This window comes from Geotrypetes seraphini, chromosome 2 (genome assembly GCF_902459505.1).
Source record: "Geotrypetes seraphini chromosome 2, aGeoSer1.1, whole genome shotgun sequence".
NCBI lineage: Eukaryota > Metazoa > Chordata > Amphibia > Gymnophiona > Dermophiidae > Geotrypetes > Geotrypetes seraphini.
The window spans coordinates 227407187-227430265 of NC_047085.1; the positions used below are offsets into that span (position 1 = coordinate 227407187).

A 23079-nucleotide genomic window follows, 5' to 3' on the forward strand; every position below is an offset into this window, starting at 1 on the left:
GAGAGAGAAAGACAGAAATAAAGAGGGGGCTTGGGGAGAGAGAAAGAAAGAGACAGAAAGAAAAGGGGAGGGGGCAGAAAGAAAGAAAGGCAGAAAGAAATATTGGATTTACAGAAGGAAGTGCAACTAGAGACTCATGAAATCACCAGGCAAAAAGGTAGGAAAAATGATTTTATTTTAAATTTAGTGATCAAAATGTGTCCGTTTTGAGAATTTATATCTGCTGTCTATATTTTGCACTATGGCCCCTTTTACTAAACCGTGATAATGTTTTTTAGCACAGGGAGCCTATGAGCATCGGAAGCTGCGAGGGACATTCAGCGCAGCTCCCTGTGCTAAAAACCGCTATCACGGTTTAGTAAAAGGGGAGAGGGTATATTTGTCTATTTTTGTATAGTTGTTACTGAGGTGACATTGCATATTTTAAAGTCATCTGCCTTGAGCTCTGAAAAGCCCCCCGAATGCAAATGATAATTAACATTTTCTCTGCGCACAGTGTGCTTTGTGTTTTTTAAAAATGTTATTGTTGGTAGATCATTTTGATTTGGTCATTTTAAAAGTAGCTCGCAAGCCCAAAAAGTGTGGGCACCCCTATTCTAGACTGTTAGGATTCGTAAATCTAAAATTTTATATTTTAAAGGCTCAAAAAGTAGCAAAATGCTAAGTATAATTATTCCCGCGATCACTTATTTCAAGTCATGGCCCAAATGAGCACTTTGCAACTCAGCTGGCTCTTTTTACACAGTAAAGAGCCATGATCTTTTTCAGATTGTGAGGACCCCTAGAAACCTTAAAAAGGAGGATGATAGCAATGGAGACAAATTACCATCTGCTTAACAAAGAGCCGGTGTGCTGGATTACTTTTTTCATCCAGTAGTAGTGCAGATTTGAACTTCACTGAACTGTTCAGTAATTGCTACTTTGGCTAGATGATGCGCAGATAGTAATGGAAAATTTTCCCAAATGTGCTGTTTGTGTGAGGTGCCTTTGGAGTGAGCCTCATTGGTTAATTTTTCTTGGAGGCCTCTCTAAATTTCTTGGGGTCTTCTCAAAGCATGTTATCTATCCGGACTCAATAAAGAGGGAGGGATGCTTTTTCATGCATCATTAACAATCATGGTTAATCGCTCTTTGAGTGAGGGGCTGTTTCCAACATGTTTAAAAGAGGCAGTGATCCAACCTATTATGAAAAAGCCTAGCGCAAGTAAAAATGACTTTAAGGGCTGCAGACCAATTTCTCACTTACCTTTCTTAAGTAAATGAATTGAGAAAGTGGTTTCCTGCCAATTGTCTGATTACCTGGAAGAATGCCAAGTTCTGGCAGCTAGCCAGTTTGTCTTCCATGCAAGATACAGCACAATATCTGCACTTCTATGCATGACAAATGTATAGAAATATAGACAAAGGTCATGATTGTGTTATCATATCATCAGATCTCTGTGCTACATTTGACACAGTAGACAATGATATTTTTCTAATAGAGCAGAGTGCATCCAGGCACTGCTTTCTCAAAAGTGCAGGTCTTGGAATCAGGAGAGCCTCAGAGTTCCTAATTTTAATCCATTTTATTTAACATTGATTTTCAGTCTTTAGCAATGTGTGCAGATGCTGTCCAACTTTATGACGATGAGATTATTGCTGCTTAATAGACAAGTTTGGTTGACAGTGAATCATGCTAAAGATGTTATGCATGAGGAGAACATCCATGCAATTCTTTCATCCTGAGGTAAAAGTAGGGACTACAATGATTCTCACATGCCCAGAAATTAACCATTTGATTTTCAAGACAATTTAAGTGGGCAGGAGAGAGGGTATTTTGGCAGTACTGTAAGGCTGCTGCTAGAGGTGATGGCACTCATCGCACTGGGCAGGTGCGAATGGGCATCATATCTGCCCATTTCCCCCCCCCCCTCATCACCAGGGATTAGACAGGTAGGGTTGACTGATCCTGGGGGGGGACTAGATCCTGGGAAGGGTTTGGGATGATCAAGAGGGGTGGTAAGGAGGGAGGAGAGATCCTAGGGGTTTGGGATGTTCCAGGGGTTGAAGAGGATTGGAAGGGGGGAGGCTGTTCTTCTGGAGGTGTTAGGATTGGAATGGGGTTGTCTGGATGTTCCAGAGGGCAGGAGGGGGATATGACTCAGTGAAGGTGAGGGGAGGTTGCCAGATATCTTTATGTGGGTCCTGGCCTATATTCAGCTGGGATATGAAGGCAGGTCCCAGTTGAATACTTGCCGGAAGGCCACAAGATCCAGTGGCTACCACCTAACAAATTGGCCCCAGATATTCGATGCCAGTGCTTGGACATGGCCCAGCATTGAATATTTAGGGCTACCACTGCTGACTTCCATGGGCTGAATATTGACTGGTAAAATTTTAGGAATTTGGCTTGGCTCATTTGTGAATATGAAAACACAGATTATCTCAGTAGTGAACACATGCTTTTTTCATTTTTGCAATATTCATTATCTTTATTTAGGTTTAGTGAAATTAAACATGGTGATTCTGGTGTCATGCCAGCATTACTGTAATGCATTATATATTGGTGTTACAAAAACTTAAGCGGGTCCAAAATACTTCTGGGTGTTTATTGACCAATACAAAATTGTAAGATTATTGTCAGTTTGCATTGTATGCTTTACATTGGCTGCCTTTTCAGCAAATTGAGTTTAAAATCCTAATGCTGATTTAGATAATTTTACAGGAAAAAACCTTTTTACCTTATGGCTTTACTACAACAGTATGTTCCTCATAGGGCTTTACATTCTTCTCAGCAAGTTATTTTGAAAATTCCTGATGGTATTAATCTGACAAGTACTATGCATGTATATCTGTATTGGTGCATTTTCTTGTATTTGGCTTATTATCCGCTATAATAAAGCCCTAAGCGTGCATGCGTACTTCAAACTTCGTGATCCCTGCATCCATGATCTGTAGCTCCGTGCCAGTAGAACGAGCCTGTGGCATTTTGTGTGTGGCGGTTTTCTGGCTCCTACTACACATGCGGAGGCATGCAGTTTTAAATGGCGACCACCATGACAGTGACTCCCCATCCTGCCCTCACTTCACTTCCCCCTCCCGCCCTAACTCAGTCTAAAAGGATCATAGATGCAAGGTGGCGGAGAACACGCCGGCGACTCCTCCCTCCCGCCCTAACTCCATCTAAGAGGACTACGGACACAAGGAGGTGGAGAACATGCCGGCGACTCCCCCCTCCCGCCCTCACTCAGTCTAAGAGGACCACGGACGCAAGGACTGAGAGAAGGTAAGGGAAAAGGGATACTTCCACAAATGTCCAGGCCTCAGCACGAAGTCAGACCTGCAATAGAAACAGCTGTGGTTTGGGAGTAGGTATTGATGGACAGGGTGAGCAGGGAAGAGGTGCTGCTGGACAGGAGGGAAGTAAAAGGAAGGGAGAAGGGCTGCTGCTGGACAGGGGGAGCAGGGAAGGGGTGCTGCTGGACAGTGGGGAGGTAAAAGGAAGGGAAAAGGGCTGCTGCTGGACAGGGGGAGCAGTGAAGGGGTGCTGCTGGACAGTGGGGAGGTAAAAGGAAGGTAGAAGGGCTACTGCTGGACAGGGGGAGCAGGGATGTGGTGCTGCTGGACATGGGGAAGGTAAAAGGAAGGGAGAAGGGCTACTGCTGGACAGGGGGAGCAGGGAAGAGGTGCTCCTGGATAGGGGGGGAGGTAAGAGAAAGGGAGAAGGGCTACTGCTGGATAGGGGGAGCAGGCAAGGGGTGGTGGTGGACAGTTGAGGAGAAAGAGAGACAGAAAGAAAGAAAGGCAGACAGCAGCCAAGGAGAGAGAGAGACAGAAAGAAAGAAAGACAGACAGACAGAAAGCGGCCAAGGAAAGAGAAAGAAAGAAAGACTAGTTTAGAATAATTTACTGTTGGATATTAGAGAGACAGAAAGAAAGAAAGACAGACAGATAGAAAGCGGCAAAGGAAAGAGAGAGAGAGAAAGAAAGAAAGACTAGTTTAGAATAATTTACTGTTGGATATTGGAGTACAAATCTACTCTCTTTCCAGAAATATGGCAAATCATAGATGTTTAAAGTAGCAGTATTCTCCATAGTGTCTTTTAGCTGGGCGCTCTGCCCTGCTAATTTAGGTGAACACTCAGCTGTCTGCCAGGGAAACTTACATTATATACAGTACCTTTTTTTGCCTTTTTAAATCCTGGTGGTCCAACGTTATATTAGCAGGAGTGAGCTTTCCGTGCTCCTGCTCCGCGCTGAGCCGCTGCCTCAGATCATGCGGCCAGTGGCGCATAAAGCAGGAGTGAGTCCTGCGAGAACTCACAGCATCCATTCAGGGAGCGGCAAAGGGCCAGGCTGAAGCACAAAAAGCTTGCTCCTGCCTTATGCACTGCAGGCTGCGAGATCTGAGGCAGTCATCCAGCGAGGGAGGGGCTCAGTGTGGAAAGCTCACTCCTGCTGATACACCGTTGGACCACTGGTTGCCATACTTATTCCGGAGTAGAGTCGGCAGCCGCGCTGAAGTGCAGGAAGGTCCTGCGATGACTGTGTCTACCGCCTATGCTCCGAATGAGGTAAGTGACATCGGAGGGAGGTGGACCGGCAGCCACAGTCATCGTGGGACCTTGCTGATTTGGAAGGAGAGAGAAAGGAGCAAAGCAGGGTGGTGGAAGGAGAAAAAGGGGGTCAGGGTGGTATGGAAGCGTGGTGAAGGGTGAGAAAGGGAGTCAAAGTGGTATGGAAGGGGGTGGAGGGTGAGAAAAGGGGTCGGGGTGGTATGGAAGCATGGTGGAGGGAGAGAAACGGGGAAGATGCTGATGGACTTGGTGTGCAGGGAAATGGGAAAGAGACATAAGGGGGAAGGATACTGCATGGAATTGGGTTGGAGGGAAAGAAAGGGGGCAGATGCTGATGGAAGTGGCGGGGAAGGGAGAGGAGAGAGTGAAATGCCAGACCATGGGAGTGTGGGAGAGGGAAGGAGAGGTGGAGAGATGCCAGACCATTGGAGGAGGGAATGGAAGAAGATGGATACAAGACCAATGGGGGTGAAGGGAGAGATGGAAGGGGGAAGCATAAAATTTCTGGAAGGGGAATAGAAGGAGAGAAGAGGCCATATAGAAGAGGCAAAGAGAGGGTAGACAGTGGATGAAAGGAAGAGAGTGACAAGAAGATGAGGAAAGCAGAAACCAGAGAAGACAAGGTAGAAAAAAATTCAATTTATTTATTTTTTTTTGCTTTAGGGGCGATGCATCGCTGTTTCTGTGGTGTTGCATTGTATGAAGAGTCCAGCTTCTTGGTGCTTCAATTTAACCTTTGTCTACGTATTTTTATTCTGTCTCCCCATTCACAAAACTGTAGAGTGTTTTTTAGCGTTGGCATCTGAGCTGTTACCACCATGACTAAGAACCACACTACAGTTTTGTAAAAGGGGGAGGAGTTAGTTTGTGATTACATACTAGGCGAAGGTGTTTTCTGTGTTCTGTGTGCTTAAAAAGACATGGTTTTCTGTTAGGATTGATTGTGTAGGATTGATCTGTACTAGTCTGGCTTGTTTAGTTTTACAATGGGTGTATTGATGTACTGCTCACTGCAGTATGTAAGATGCTGCCTTTTCCTAGGTACACTTTTGTGTGACATGTGGATTGTTACTAAAAATCATGTTTTTCAATCAGATGGGGGGGGGTGTCAAAAAATGATGGGCCCCGGGTGTCACATATGCTAGGTACAAAAAACTCAAATATCATGAAAACAAAATGTATGAAATGATAAACACTTTCAATATAGATTGCTGTAGTGTCCTAAAGTAAAGTGTACGGATAGCATAGGCTGCACACCAATTAAAAATGAAGGAAAAAGCCTCAGAACAGGCCCTCCCACCTCCACCGAAGTTGTTTGCAAAAGGTGGTCAAGCGATAACCTCACTGGCAAAAAACCTTCAAAATATATTGGAAACTTGAGCCTTGAGCTGGGCTTCACTCATGAGTAAATAACTGATAGGTACTGCTAGGTACTCCAATGCTCTAACTGCCAGTAATGTTCTCAGGAATAAAAACCCGCTTTCACTAAAGCTGAAACTTGACCTTCAAAACTTAATTGATAATCCAGAATGACCTGTTATCCAACAAGAGGTACACTTTTCAATATTGAAAACTAATTTATGTTCAATAAGCCATTGGACTATTGCACTAACTTTGTCTCACAAGAAAAAAACTAAGAGTAATAGAAAAATCCCAAAATTTAACTACAAAATATTACTCACCAGAGATGGGTTACACTCCCCCGATAACCTTTCACAAACCAATGGAGAAAAAGCCTCAAAAATATCAATGCAGCAGTAAACAACTTCAATACTGTTTAAAGTCCAAGCTGCTTATGTACTATCACTGGCAAAAAACTCCACCACCACTGACACAATCCCTGAGGAACCCTTTGAGAGGCGAAACTAGGCACTTGGAGGATTGGGCATGGATTCTGGATTGTACATCTGAATGATGCCGTGGTGTTTTCATCTATAGTCTGGCCAGACATGTTCTACCAGCACAGCACAACGTTTCAGACCATGGTCCCAAGCTAAGTAAAACTTTTTTTGCTTTTCCTCTGCATAGTGATGGGTATATTACCCTTTTGATAATTACATTTTAGTGGTGGTGGAGTTTTTTTTGCCAGTGATAGTACATAAGCAGCTTGGACTTTAAACAGTATTGAAGTTGTTTACTGCTGCATTGAAATTTTTGAGGCTTTTTCTCCACTGGTTTGTGAAATGGTTATCGGGGGAGTGTAACCCATCTCTAGTGAGTAATATTTTGTAGTTAAATTTTGGGACTATTGCATTAACGCCATCTTTAATTAATGTCAGATCAAGCTGAATTGGATCAATTTTAGCAACGATAAGTATGTTGTCAGCATAGCAATATAATCCAAATCCATATTCCTGAATAATGATAATCAATGGTGTAATATAAATATTGAACAACATCAGCGAGAGTGCAGAACCCTATGGAACTCCACATAATAACTGAATCTTTTTTTGATACAGTTGTTATACCTTTAACTGAGAAGGTTCTATTTTGTGACTATGATCTAAACCAACCAAAACTGCAGATATGTACAACGATGTAGGCAAATTTTATTGTGACAAGCAAACTATATATTAAAACCTTTTTACCAAACGGGGGACCCAACACGGTCTGTGTTTCGGACAACCTTCATCAGGGGTCCATGGTAGATAAAGGAAAAAACATATGTCACAACAAATATTGAAAAAGATAATATAAAACCAAACAGATGATGTGTCACGCCGAGAGTCTCTGCAAATAGTAAAAATCGTTTGGTAAAAAGGTTTTAATATATAGTTTGCTTGTCACAATAAAATTCGCCTACATCGTTGTACATATCTGCAGTTTTGGTTTGTTTGTTCCTGGCTGTTTTTTTTTTACTGCAGACGAGGTTGGACCTCCCTTCTTTTGGTTCTGTTGCTCTATGATCTAATATAATACAACTGGGTAATTGAATAAATTGAATATTGTTCCAAAGGAAATGTAGCACAAACAGCAAAAAAGGAACAATAATAGTTATTAATACAGTTTCAAAAATGGCGTTTAGAATCCAAAAGTAGAGTAAAATAACTCAGCATAGGGGAAAACCCTTTTATAAACTGAAAGTTTATAAAAGGGTTTTCCCCTATGCTGAGTTATTTTACTCTACTTTTGGATTCTAAACGCCATTTTTGAAACTGTATTAATAACTATTATTGTTCCTTTTTTGCTGTTTGCTCTATGATCTAAACCAATCCAGAACTGTAGAGGATAGTCCAATAATTCTCAATCTGTTTATCAATAATTCATGACCTACTAAGTCGAACACAGCTGCTAAGCCAAGCGAAACAGCTAGTGCTAAATAACCCTTGTCCAATATTTGTAATGTTTCACCAAGGAAACAATACACCAAAGTTTCTGTACTACGACCTGTTCAGAATCCTGCCTGTCTTGGATGAAATACATTAGTTTTCTCTATAAACTCTAAAAGTTGTTCCAATACAAATTGTTCTATTACTTTACTAAGAAATCATAAATTTGATATTGGCCTATAACTTTGCAGAAGCGTTGGATCCAATTTAGTGGATTTAAGTATAGGTGTTATATATGAATGTTTCCAGCTCTCAGGAAACATTCCTTTATCCAAATGTTGATTTATCTTAGTTACTAAGAATGGCAACAAACAATGTTGATCCATTTTAATTCATGTTATTGTTTAATAGTTTCAAGTTTCAAGCTTTATTTAAAATTTGATGTTAACATAACATGAAAGGGAAGAGGGATGAACTACAATAAAATCTAGGAAAGAGAAAATTAATGGTGAAAAGCCATAGGAACGAAGGGGAACAGTTTCAATACTGCTGTGTACCTTTTAGGCAGAAAAAGAAAAGGGAAAATCAATGTTCAAAGGCGTCTTTAATGCCCCTTTAAATTTATCTAGATTTTTTGGATGTATTGGTTTTAATCTATTTTGTATGTCAATTGTAAACTGCTTAGATTTTAAGCGGTGTATTCATTTTCAAATACATATTGTAAGTCGCCTTGAACCTTGATAGGCATAGAGCGACCCAGAAATTAAAGATTAGATTAAATTTGATTACTTTCATATTGGTTTATTAGTGAAGGAGTTAAAACTTAGATTTGCCAAGTTAGGAGATGTGATGTCATTATCCTAATTCCAGAGTGCTTAAGAAAATATTATTTGTATGCCCTTACCTACACTGTTCCATAGGGATCAGTGTGAATTATTCACACACATATATAGAGAGGGATTTGAAGAGAATTCCATGAACTATTCTTGACATGCTTTTACTGTTTATCCTTTCTCCACATATTCTTTGCATCTGAACAGATTGTTGGAAATAAATTGTATACTAGGGATTAAAAAAGCTTGTCCATTTGTCTAAGGACAAGAATCTTCTCCAAAAACCGAGCAGAATGGGACCAAATATGGCATGGAAGAAATCCAGAGAAAAGAGACATCAGAATTGAAAATGGGGCAGATTGGACAGGAGGTTCAAGAAAAATATAATCCCCAAATGACCCAATTCATTTCAGTAGGAGTTTCAATTCCAGCAGCTGCAGCATGAAAACATTAGTACACTTCCCCCTCCGTATTTGCGAATTCCGTATCTACGGATTCCATTATTCGTGATTTTTGACCAAAAAATACATTTTAATTTTTTGGGCTTTTTTTTAGCGGGTTTTGGGGGCAGGAGCGATCTTCCCATGCTTCTGCTCCGTGCAGATCGCTCACAGGAAATGGCTCGAGAGACTACAGGAGCTCAAGGCAGCCATTTCCTGTGAGCAATCTGCACAGGGCAGGAGCATGGGAAGATCGCTCCTGCCTGAAAACTCACTAGACCACCAGGTAAGGCTTAAGGGGGGCTTAAAGGGCTAAAAATAGCCGTGGGAAGCTGGGGATAAGGGCAGAACTGGCCCGAATATTTTTGCGGTTTTTCCATATTCGCGGGCTGGCTCTGCCCCTAATCCCTGTGAATACGAAGGGGGTAGTGTACTTTGAAACATAGTAAGTAGGGAATTCTTTCAAAATGCGCCTCCTCTGTTTTTTGTCTCCCAGTCACACGCGCATACACAACCAATGCATACCCACATAGTCACACATGCACACAGATAGTTATACCCAGAGATATGCATACACATTCATCGCACACAAATAGATACATATATACAGATATACAGATACAAGCAAACACAGAGACTCTTACATATGTAGATGAACAGAAAATATTTCCATGAAGCATGGTGCACATGCTTATCCCACCATGTACCCTCTCTGCTGCCACATCCCTGTCCTTGCTAGGCTGACTCATAAAAATTCAGATCAGTGGCTTAGCCACAGAGGGGCCGGGGGGGGGGGGGTCTGCTTCCCTTTCCTCACTTTGGGTTCAGGCCCCCTCCAAACCTGAAGCACCCATTAAATGGCTGGCAGGAATGCTGAAGCCCTGACAACCAAAGATATTCACGGCTGTTTCCCTCCTCTTCTTGCTGTTGCAGAAAACAACAAGTTGGCAGTATGCCTCCAGCCAATGAGACTGGGACTTCTTGTGCCCTATAGTCAATGGCTAGAGCAGTGACATAGCCATGGGTGGGTCTGGGTGGGCTCAGACCCACTCAGCAGTGGCACATCTCTGATAAGACTTGGGAGGCTCCTTAAGCCTCACCAACTGAAGACTCCTGGCATCTCTCCCTCCCCTCCCCCGCAAACATTCCAGTCTTTCTCAGCTCCACCCCAATCCCCAGTACCTTTTAAAGTCTTCATTTCTTTGCCAGTAGCAACTCAAACTTGCTGCTCACACTGACCCCAAGCCTTCCCTCTGATGTGACTTCCTGTTTCTGCATAGGCAGGACTAGGTCAGAGAGAAGGCTTGGGTCTGGCATTTTACCAGCAAAGAAATGAAAGCTTTAAAAGGTACAAAGGAGGCGGGGGGGGGGGGGGGGGTTGAGTTGAGAGATTCCCGGTCACCTGGAGAAAGAGGTGCCAGACAGGAGATGGGGATCTCATACCTACTCACTTTGGACAGGCCCACCCAAAATTGGATGTCTGGCTATATACCCCTGGACTGGAGGCACACCATCAACTTCCTGTTTCCTGCAGCAGCAAGAGAAGGAGGGAACGGCTCAGTAGCAAATTTCTTTGACTGGCAGGACCTTGGCATCCTCATCAGCAAAGGTATTTTGAAATCACTGGGGGGGGGGGGGGGGAGAGGGAAGGAGGGAGAGAATATATTGCTCCGGTTCTCCTCTCACAATCCCTAGTTCCATCAACCTGCTCCATTCTCCACCTCTCCACATACAATCCCTAGCCCCATAGATCTTCTGCTCCTTCACTCACTCACTCACTCACCTACCCTCCCTCCCTAGTCCTAACTATCTGACTCTTTGCGGATGATACCAAAATCTGCATTAAACACCCCTGATGGTGTGAATAACATGAGGAAAGACCTAGCAAAGCTTGAAGAATGGTATGAAATTTGGCAGCTGAGATTTAATGCTAAGAAATGCAAGATCTTGCATTTGGGCTGCAAAAACCTGAGAGAATGGTACAATTTAAGGGGTTAAGAACTTTTGTGTAAAAAAGAGGAGCGGGACTTGGGTGTGATAGTATGTGATGATCTTAAGGTGGCCAAACAGGTTGAAAAGGCGACAGTGAAAGCTAAAAGGATGCTAGGGTGCATAGGGAGAGGTATGGCCAGTAGGAAAAAGGAAGTATTGATGCCCCTGTATAAAACTCTGGTGAGACAATTCTGGAGATGGCACCTTAAAAAAAATATAAACAAGTTGGAGTCAGTCCAGAGAAAGACTCCTACAATGGTTGATGGTCTTTGTCATAAGGCATATGGGGACTGAGATCTCAATATGTGTACTGTGGAGGAAAAGCAGGAGAGGGGAGATGTGATAGAGATGCTTAAATACCTACATGTCATAAATGGTTATGAGGTGAGTCTCTTTCATTTGAAAGGAAGCTCTGGAATGAGAGGGCATAAGATGAAGTTAAGAGGTGAAAGGTTCAGGAGTAATCTAAGGAAATACTTTTTTACCGAAAGGGTGGAGGATGCGTGGAATAGTCTCCCGGTAGAGGTGGTGGAGATAAAGAATGTGTCTGAATTCAAGAAAGTGTGGGATAGGCAAATGAGATCTGTTAGGGAGAGGAGGAGATAGGGGATACTGGAGATAGACAGGCAGAATGGGCCATTTGGCCTTTATCTGCCATTATGATTCTATGTTTCTATATTTCTATGAGAATTGGGCATAACAGCACCTATGGTCATCTCTGTCCCTAACCACGCCTAACCTTAGGCGCCACTAGGCAACTTACTATAGATATGATTCTGACGCCTACGCATTTTTACTGACGCATTTTTACGGCGCAGTATACAGAATCAGGTCCTTAGTGTTTAACATCCTGTCTATGCAGGAACAGGAAGTGGCAGGCAGAAGGCATCACTTACCTCACTAATGCTGCTGGTATCCTGCAAGTTCAGAAGAGTGCAGTGCAATGATGACAGCAGTAATGGCAGGAGAAATTAATAGTATGGGGCAAAAAATCTGTTTGGGGAAACGACTACTCCCCCTGTGCCCCACCTAGCTATGCCTCTGCTGAGACGTTTGAACAATAGTTCAAAATATCACAACAGGCAGAAGCAGTAGCTAATATACTCCATACTACAAATCATCATAGCTGAAAGGTTGGCAGCAACTGTTGTTAGATCGAAAACCAGCTCTAACAGTGCTTATGTTGATGCAGCACCCTTCAAACCAGGAAGCTAACAGTGCAGAGAAAGCCCCTGTATCAGCAAAGAAAAAAAAAACTGCTAAGAGGCGTCCAAACATTGAAGCATTGCCCGGTTTTCCAAAATAAGGGGTTTGCTGAATCTAATAAGTACCAATAAATAGAAAGTGGACTGCAATAGGATTCACTGAGTATTTAAACAGTGAAGAGGGAAGTTTAAGAATGAGACATGAGTACATAGTAAGGGAGCAGGGATCCTAAATTAATATAAAGGTCCTTAATATTATTTGGTACATTTTATGCTATTATTGTGTGTCTGCTTCTCAATAATCTGCGTATAAGGGTTAAATCCTTGCTATCGAAAATATACTGTGACAAATTTCCCTCCTGTCCTCTGAACTGTGATAACTGACTATAAATTAAAGGATTTGCCTGGGGTAGGTAAAATTTGAGAGGAGAGTAGGGGAGGGAAAACATTAACTAAACCTAGGAGAAATTAATTTTAGATCCTTTAAGCAAACCAACGCTTAATTAATTTTTTTCTAGAGCTGAACAGACTAACTAAATCTGAAAGAAATTGATTTTACGCCTTTTAAGCAAGCTAATATTGTACTTTTGCTTCATAATGAAATTTAAACAATATAATTTATTGTCAAATAATTTTTATTGAGCTCAGCATAGCAAAGATACAGAAATATGCAAAATTTTGAAATTACAAACAAATCCCCCCCCCAACAAATCTCCCCCCTTGCCCCATCATCCAACCCCCCTCCCTCCAACCTAGTCTTCCCTCCAGCAGCATGTCCCGTAACAGAGTTTTTTTTATGGCCTATGACTGTTACGGGACTGTCTACTTGGCTTGTAATGAAGTGTACATGAATCATAGCATTCCCCAGTCCTTTTGGGCTTTAACTAAAGCCTTTTTCTCCACCTGTTTTCTATATCTTCTTGTATTGAGAGTTTCTGCTGCCTCCCATTCTCTGGAATAGAGTGATACTTATCTGCAAAGCAATCTCAGGTTTTATCATTCCCAAAGACCAATCCAATGAACCAATCCAATGCCCTTCTATCTTGTATGCAAAAGGACCGACCAGTTGGCTTCCAACCGCTGTACCACCAAAGCTAAACATCAAATACGAGATTCCATTGTCTCATTTGGATTGTGATTACCGGTAATCTGAACTATCATTGGCATACATAAAAGGAAAGGAAATAGCCCCATCAGTGGTTTTAGAAACACATTAAATAACAGGGGTGAGAAGGAGGACTCCTGTGGAATTCCACATTTCACACCCCATTTGCCAGAGATAGTCAAGCCTATCTTTACTCTAAATTGCCTAATATTTCCCCTAGTCCCATATCTGTGCACCTGGCCACCAAAATATCCAGAGACACTAGATCAAAAGCACTTGACTAATCCAGGGTCACAATCAAAACTATTTTTTGTCCAACTGCTTCTAAGCCAAGTTCATTACTGCCAACAAAAGTGAATCCACACCCAAATAAAAGCCCTGCTTGACCCAAATCAGTCCTTCAATGGCATCCCCAAGGTTTGCAGGAAGAGTGATGGTGAACTCAATGTGAGAAGTCCAAGGCTTTTACCATGGAGGAAATTTGGAAGCTGGTGGAGTTTGGGCTAGTTCCTGACTTCTTGATTAGCTTCTGTAAAAGATAGGAATGTCATGATGGAATTGGAATTGGGAACTTGTAGAAATCAATGGCTATTATGGAAGAGAATGTGATTAAACTAGGGAAGCCCAAAAGGCAACATGAGGCTAATAGTAGATGAAAACTGAGAATTGAGAAAATCTGTGCTTTTACAATTTTACACTAATACAGATAATTTCTGCTGTACAGATGTTCGAAAGGTACTCTGTAGAGGTCCTCAAAGCACTACTCTTGAGTTTATTATTTGCCTCCATTTAAAAAGAAAGGGATTCTAAACGAAGGAGATGCCCTCAGCTCTATTCTGAGGACAGTTTGGATTTTACAACCTATATAGAAACAATGGAGGAGAAACTGGCCACTTCATCAACTCTTTTGGTGACTATGGCTTTGGACTCGGACTAGAATTGGTTCTTAAAATTATTTTTCCATCATTATATATTGTTCTTTAATTTGAAAATTTCCATTTTTCTTGCAGAAAAAGCCCAAAAAGGCACAAACCGTTTTTGTTGATGCATCCTAAAGATTTTCAGATTGGAGTCATTTTTTTTCTAAAATATCTTTGCAAATGTATAGGCAGATATCAGAATATATTTATTTATGAACAATGCAAAACACATCCAATTTAACGTGCTGGGTACAAGAATGTGCTAAGACATTATCCACTCCTTTCATAACAGTGAGCTCAAACTATCGTTATATAAATCTAAAATATAAATAACAAGCACAAACTATTCAAAAACATAAGAGGAGGAAAAAGCGTCCAGTGCCATCCAGTGATTTGGTAAAGGTACAAAGGGTAGTGAACCTCTCTGGCAAAAAAAACTCCTCTGTTTGTGAAAAAGCTCTATGCGGTGCAATAATTCACAACAAGGTATGATCAAAACTACTTACCTTGCAAGGAAGATCAGCACGTCAACGATGGCCAGCGTTTCACAATTCTTGCTGCCGATCGATCCTACAGTGAAAAAACATGTCGTGAATAGATGAGCCCCCTTTAACTTCTGCGGTGTGGACAATTAACAGCGTACCTGTCTGTGGGAGCATCAAAAAACTGCTTCTCCATACACTCAAAAATTGGCAGACACACATACCGGCCTGGGTTTTTAAATCATCAATATATGACATCACATCCCGGAAGTACGACCCGACAGAATTAGAAAAACCATTCAGACGAAAGACCGGGTATCATTGGTAAGACTGTAAATCATTCAAAAACTGTTGATCATTCAAAAGTTATATTGAGACATTCAGAAAAACTGACTTCAGTCTAACTTTAAATTGAGACCCTCAGGTTCCTCACTGTTTAGAGGTGTCAGGTCAAAAGCGCGCCGGGACAAAGCCGCGAGCAGACAACAGCGCAGCGCGGAGGCGCGCGCCGAAGAAAAAGACTGTTTTTAGGGGCTACGACGGGGAGTGTGTGTGGGACTTTACTTAATACAGATCGCGCCGCGTTGTGGGGGCATTGTGGGGGGGTTTGGGGGGTTGTAACCCCCCACATTTTACTGAAAACTTAACTTTTTCCCTGTTTTTAGGGAAAAAGTTACGTTTTCACTAAAATGTGGGGGGTTACAACCCCCCAAACTCCCCACAACGCCGCCGCGATATGTATTAAGTAAAGTGGGGGGGGGCTCCCCAACAAAACCCCCCGTCGCAGCCCCTAAAAACAGTCTTTTTCTTCGGTGCGCGCCTCCGTCTTGCGCTCAGTTGTCGGCACGCGCCTTTGTCTTCCGCGTTACTGTCTATGAACCGATATCGATGATACAATAACATAACTCATCAAAGCTGCGATTGTGCTCTAGACAATGTAGCACCAGCAGGGCTTGTAATCTGTTATGTAATAAACAACTCTTGGGGTTCAGTAACCCGCGTTTTAAAGGGACATGTGGTCTGCCCCACGTATATTCTTGGACACAGGCAAAAGATGTAGTGCACGATGTTCTGTGTATTAAACTGAACTTTTCACCCGTTCGCGGGTGCAAGAAGAGTTCATCAAATTCTAAAGTGATCTCACATGTTAAACACTTCTGACATTTATGGTGACCCCCCTGTACGAACCATGGGTAAAAGATATAGTTTCTATGTCTGAGGGACGTAGGATGCATTTCCATTACATTCCAATGTTTTCAAAGCACACTTACCACACTGTTGATTTTAGGAGAGTTTTGCAAGATGCACCTAACAACTTCATCATCAGAGGTTTTGTTACGAGATGAAAATAACTAATCTCTATTAAGGTGTTTTGCTCTTTTGTATGCGTCTCTGAGGGTTATGGAAAGATAAGCTCTTTCCTTTAAGCGAGAATATAGTTGTGTGCTTTGCTGTTTATATTCACTTCCCTTTGTACCTTAAGCCAAGTCACTGGATGGCAAAAGCTGGGTTCTGAGGCTTTTTCCTCCTCTTATGTTTTTGAATAGCTTGTGCTTATTATGTATATTTTATATTTATATAACGATAGTTTGAGCTCACTGTTATGAAAGGAGTGGATAGTGCCTTAGCACATTCTTCTACCCAGCACGATGTGTTTTGCATTGTTTATATTGTTAGTTTCCACCACACTTGTGTTTTTTGTCTATTTTTTTAATGAGCCATTTCAATTGGTATTGTTCCTGAATGATACGGTAGTTCAGGAAGTCCCAGTTCTCCTAATTAGATTTCCAATTGCAAATAGAGCTCACATATTGGATTTGTTCTTTAATCTCTCCTATAATTTGTTTTTTTCTTTTGTTTTCCTCCTTAATCTTTCTTATTTTCCACTGATGGTTTTAGTGATGGTTATATATTTCTTTGGTGATTTTTTTCCCCCTCTTTCTTGGTCCTGAAGTGGCTGGGATTGGTGCATTTTGGATTGTTGTTTCAATCATTATCTTTTGGCACAAGTGTATTGTTGAAATATATTGTGAAATAAGAAAACTAAAAATGTTCACAAATGTAAGACTCCTTTTCAGGAACTTGAGTTACTACTTACTTTTCCATAAGCTTAGCCAGAAATAGCAAATTCGCTATAGGCCTCTAATTCAGGGACTGGGACAATTCAGCACGGCCAGTTCAGAGTGGTCCTTTTATGCCCCCCTTTTTCAAACCCTGAAGTCACCAGATGATGTGGAGGCAGAAGAAGACCACGAGTGGACGAAGGGAAAGGGAAGAAGCACCAATGGGGCAAGAGGGGGCTATTCCCTCCCTCTCTTTCAAACCTTGCACCTTCTGCAAGGTAAGCGCTCGCCATTATAATGGCTGCAATGAAACAGCCACGGTTAAATGGCCCTGCTGAACCGGGCTAACTGAAACAGCCATGCTGAACTGGCTATGCTGAATCATCCTAGATCTGGGAATGGGACGATTCAGCCTGACCATTTCAACATGGCCAGTTCAGCAGGGCATTTTCAGAGCGGTCCTTTTAACATGGGACAGTTCATTGCAGTGTTTCATCATGGCCCTTTCAGGGTGGGCCATTTCATTTTTTAATATTGACACTAGAGAATGACATGGTGACAAAATTAATCACCGTTCCCGTCCCTGCAGATAACTGCGGGAAACCATCTTCATGTCATTCTTTAAGGAGAGAGGGAAGAATCAGAGTATGAATGGCCACAACCACTGACCCGCAAGCTTTGCTTTGAAGAATGCTGGTGTAAAAGGACTGAGGTTGAGATAGACACTAAAGAATGACAGTCTCTGGTATCCAGAGCAGATACTGTGATGTCATAATGCCTCATTCCACCAGTGCCTAAGAGCCAATCACATCAGTGATGTCACAATGGCTTCATTATCCTTGGCTCACATAAGAATCAGAGTATGAATGGCCACAACCACTGACCCGCAAGCTTTGCTTTGAAGAATGCTTGTGTAGAAGGACTGAGGTTGAGATAGACACTAAAGAATGACAGTCTCTGGTATCCAGAGCAGATACTGTGATGTCATAATGCCTCATTCCACCAGTGCCTAAGAGCCAATCACATCAGTGATGTCACAATGGCTTCATTATCCTTGGCTCCCATAAGCACAGCCACTGACCCACAAGCTTTGCTTTGAAGAATGCTGGTGTAGAAGGACTGAGGTTGAAATAGACACTAGAAAATGACATGGGATTATTTCCTGCGGTTATCCGCGGGGACGGGAACAGTGATGAATTTTGTCACCGTGTCATTCTCTAATTGACACCCTCTCAAAGTCAACCTTTTACCCCAGAAGTCTTCCCTCTGGACAATTTTCTGTTCCAATATAAAAGGAAATCTTATAATCTGCCCGATTGATCTGTGAAGATGCCCCCCACCTCCACTCCCTTTAAAACCTTAAACTCACCAGATGATGCAGAGGCAGGAGAAGGAGACCATGGGTGGGTGAAGGGAAAGGAAAGAAGCACCAGTGGGGGAGGGGGCAAGCTATGCCCCCCCTTTTTTCAAACCTCGCTGCTTCTGCAAAGTAAGTGCTTGCCATTACAATGCCCACAATGAAACAACCAGGGTTAAACAGCCTTGCTGAACCGGTCTGTCAGAAACAGCTGTACTGAATTGTCCGCAGAGAGCCAGCTACAACACAACCCAGGTCAGCCTTTTTTTTTTTTTTTTAAACTGGAGTTGCAATTACCTCTTTCCATACAGAAAACAAAAATCCTTACATCCCAAAGCCACTGCATGACTTGCTCAGTTCTCAAAGATAGTAAATATGATTGAACTTGATGCAATAAATTGGTAGTAATATGTACATCTTTCAGTAATTCCTTCATCCTAAACACTTCGACTAAACTAAACTCGTGTGTGTGTCATGCAATTTTTCCTGACCCTTACTCTACTTCATACCAATATCCAGGTCTCACAAGAACAACTTATTTCTTAAACTATCGAATTGAGAAACAAAGTAATCGCCAGTATTTTCACATGAAGAGCCTCCTCTTCCACTTTCTTTTCTTTGCTTTTTGTACATAGCAGATAATCAACTATCCTAAATGTCTAATATCACTCCCTGCCATCACAATTGATATAATACAATCCCCCCCCCCCCCCCAATGACTGCAAAAAGACTTATTGGCCATTTTCTTCTGTATAACTTTTTTTTTAAATTGTATCTTTATTAGAATTTCAAACAGAAATCACAAGACAAAACTTTTGTTACAAGAAACTCAGAAATAAAATAAAATATAAGGAAAAAGGTAAAATACGCTTAAAGTCAACAACTTTATTTCTTCATTAGACTGCTATAATGGGGAGTAGTCAAGAGAAAGCGTAGAGACTAGTGCTGCCCGATTCAGGAAAAAATATTTCGATTCGATTCGATTCAGCCTATTGAATCAATTTTTCGATTTGATTCGATTTAATTTTCCTGCCCAATTGGGTTTTCCAAACATCCTGGTGGGTTTATTTTATAGCCTCTTCACCCTCTTTGCCCTCTCCTACCCACACTGGTCCTGTGATGTAAACAAAATAAACAAATAAAAAAGACTTTTCCTCTCTCTATTAAATCACGTTGGAGAGAAGGTCCGGGATTGGCTGGCCTGGACCTTATCTCCATCAGAATTGACGTCGGGAGAAGGCTTGTGGGTATGCGCCTGGTCCTTCCTTTCTTTGCGGCACTAGCGGGGCTGTAAGAAAATATAGTGGGCGAGCAGTGGCGGCGAGTGAACAGATGGGCGGGGAGCCAGCGGATGGACAGATGGGCGGGTGCTGGACCGGGAGGGGGAAGGAGGAATCGGCAGCGGGTCGACTTGGGGGCAGGCAGGCTTTGGCATGGTTTCGGGGGATGGCAGGAAGTAATTAAATGAAGCTGGTGCAGGTTGGCTTGGGGGAAAGGGAGGAAGGGGGCACTAAGGACATAGGAAGGGGCAAGCTGGGGGAGCGGGCAAGTTGGGGGAGGCCTTTCTGACCGACCCTCCCCCTCAAGCAGGAGCAGCAGTGGACGGCCAGCAAGAGGCAGTGCTGCAGCTCCTGCTTTAGGAAGGCATGGGGGAAGGGTCAGCCAATGAATCGGGAGGCTGATTTTTTTTTTTTTTTAATTGAATCGATTCGAATTGTGAATCGGGCAGCACTAGTAGAGACTCATCAATTCAAATATAAAGACAAAAAAAGGGAAAAGGCCTAATGTGATACCATTCATACTACTATTTTCTAATTCCAACACTGCTCTTCATTCAATTTTCTTCAACTCAAGAAAAGCCTTCAGCAGTTCAGGGGAATAAAAAATATATTTAGATACCCCATAGTGAACCAGGCATGGAGGAATAGCCTAATGGTTAGAGCAGTGGCCTGAGAACTAGGAGAACCGGGTTTGATTCCCACTGCAGCGCCTTGTGACTCTAGGCAAGTCATTAAACAAAATAAGGACCTGTATATAATATGTAACCCATTTTGGTTGCAACCACAGAAAAGTAAAGTATCAAGTTCCATCCCTTTTCCCTTTCAAGTTGATGTGCAAAACTTAGAGTCCTATCAGTAACAGCTATCATTTGGGGCTCCTTTTACTAAGGTGCATTAGGGCCTAAACGCGCAGAATAGCGCGCGCTAGACCTTAATGCCAGCATTGAGCTGGCATTATTCTAGAAGCATACCGCACAGTAATTTCGTGCGTGCGCTAAAATTGCTAGCGCACCTTAATAAAAGGAGCCCTTGGTGTATGTAGGCATGCTCATTTATACTTGTTATTGACATGGTGCAAATGGTCACGTCCAAACATAGGTGTGTCCATGCCAACCTAGACTTAGTATTCTCCAACAGTATCTTGATGCACAGATGCCATTATAGAACTGGTGCCCAGTACTCAGCTTCAGCATGCTCAAATGAAGGTGCCAAATTGCCTCCTATTCCTATATGCCTTTGGCTGATATCATTTATTTTCCTTTCAAGTTAATTTGATATACCGCAGTCCATGTGTTTTATGTTTTATTAAAACTTGTTATACCATTTGTTCTTACAACAGGTCCAAGCAGTTTACAAATATAAAATATACAGTGGAACTTTGGTTTACGAGCATAATTCGTTCCAGAAGCATGCTCGTGAACCAAATTACTCGGATATCAAAGCGAGTTTCCCCATAGGAAGTAAGGGAAACTCGCTTGATATGTTCCCCCCCTCCGAGGCCAGCAGCGCTGCTCCCCCCCTGGAAAACCAGCATCGCTCCCCCCCGCTCGCGAACACCCCCCACACGAATTGGCACCGCTCGCTCGAACAGCATTCAGCCTTACCCTATCTGGCACCGGCACGCAGCCCACAGGACGTGCTGGTACCGGTGAAAGAGGTTCCTGCCTCTTGCCTGGGCCATGAGCATCTGCGCATGCTCAAGGCCTTCTGGTTCTCGCTCTCTCCAAGATGCCAAGATGGGGTAAGGCTGAATGCTGTTTGGGTGGTGGGTGCCGGTTCGTGCGGGGGGGGGGGGGCATTTGCGAGCGGGAGGGGAGCGATGCCGGTTCTTGGGGGGGGGGGGTGCTCACAAATCGAGTCAATGCTCGGTTTGCGAGACAAGACTTGCAAGAATGTTTTGCTTGTCTTGCAAAACACTCGCAAAGTGCGTTATTCGCAAACCGAGGTTTGACTGTATATAACAGAACTCCATTTTAAATAGGACAGACCTATATAGAAAACAAAGATAAATACACAATCATTCTTACATTTCAAATAATAGCAATTAAATAAACTTCTTGTTTTCATTTTATATCACAGAGACCTTACTGAAAGACCCATTTCTACTAATTATATGTACTATATATATGTGGTATCAATACAGGTTACATGGTATTTGGCTATAACAAAGAGGATTTTAGAAGGCAAGGAGAAGGACAATAGGAAAAATTGAAATACAATAAATGATAGAAAAGGGATGGAAAGATAGTGGTTAGGATGAGTTTGTACAGTTATGTAGACTGGCATCTCAGGTAGGTCTTGGAGAGCGGAAGAGGAATCGACAGCTTATCCAAATGCATCCCTGAATAAGGCTTTTAGTGTTGTCTTAAATTTGTCTAGCGAAGTTTTGAGCCTTGAGTTGTAGGGGAAGGGCATTCCAGAGTGTGGGTCTGGTTACAGAGAAGATGCTGCTACACATTCCTTTATAAGGAATGTGTCTGGAAGTTGAGATTGCAAGTAGATTTTGATGTTGAGAGCGGGTAAGATTTTGTGCGGTGTGGAAGGCACAGTCTAGCGGAAACAGCGCAGAATAAATAGGGCATGACAGAAGCCTTTCTAAGTTCTGGTCAGAGGGTCTTATATGTAAACACAATTAAAACTTTTAAAAGATAGGTAACAGACCAGGAATTTATATAGCAAAGGAAAATGGGAATTTAGTAGTTATGTAAATTGCTGGATAAGCAAAATTATAATTGGTTGCATCTATAAAATATCTGTAGAGGTGAAGGTAAGAATTATAAGGCTTCTTTGGCCTTCTTTTCTTTGTTTACGTTTTCATGCTTGAAACCTCGTGGCTGGCTCAGATGATATTTGATCTCACATTCCATTACTTGGTAGAGAAGGAAGCCTATGGGCTCCTTTTACAAAACCGCGCTAGCAGTTTTATTTTTATTTTTTTTATTTATTTAGTTTTCTATACCGTTCTCCCAGGGAAGCTCAGAACGGTTTACATGCATTTATTCAGGTACTCAAGCAGATTTTCACTCTCTGTCTCTGCTCACAATCTATCTAACGTACCTGAGGCAATGGGGGGATTAAGTGTCTTGCCCAGGGTCACAAGGAGCAGCGTGGGTTTGAACCCACAACCTCAGGGTGCTGAGGCTGTAGCTTTAACCACTGCGCCGCACTCTCCCACTAGCCACTACTACCTCCTTTTGAGCAGGCGGTAGATTTTCGGTTAGCGCACGCTATAGCACGCGCTAGTTTGGTGCGTGCGCAAAAACCGCTAGCGTGGCTTTGTAAAAGGAGCCCTAAATCTCTTAAATGTGCTCTAAGAATTATTGAATATGAATGAAATATGAGAGAATGTTGGGATCCCAGATTGTGATTGGATGTGTGTGTGTGTATTTAAATAGGAAATGTTTTCTAAAACTAGTACTGTACTATAAAACAGATTTTGGAAAACCCAGATACAACATGTGGAAATTGACCTTAGCTGACCTTTATGTTAAGGCTGAAGGGACTGTTACCATGTGGGAGGGGGTTGGACTGTTCCTATCCTGAGTATGGTAACTTTCTTTTAATTTTTTTAATCCTG

The 23079-nt window shown here is 42.3% G+C and overlaps 1 protein-coding gene across 7 annotated transcripts in view; it reads right to left on the reverse strand.

Moving 5' to 3' along the window:
* MCHR1 (melanin concentrating hormone receptor 1) overlaps nucleotides 1-23079 on the reverse strand; it is a 97374-nt gene that overhangs the window by 9387 nt on the left and 64908 nt on the right. For 3 of the 7 annotated variants that reach the window (XM_033929686.1, XM_033929685.1, XM_033929687.1), the window contains one exon: nucleotides 14827-14890. The exons of 3 other annotated variants lie outside the window; for them this stretch is intronic. The gene's annotated coding sequence lies outside the window, so the exon portion shown is untranslated. Of the gene's footprint in view, nucleotides 1-13053; nucleotides 13930-14826; nucleotides 14891-23079 lie in introns of those variants that run through there. One more of the 7 variants, XR_004537981.1, reaches the window with a different exon arrangement.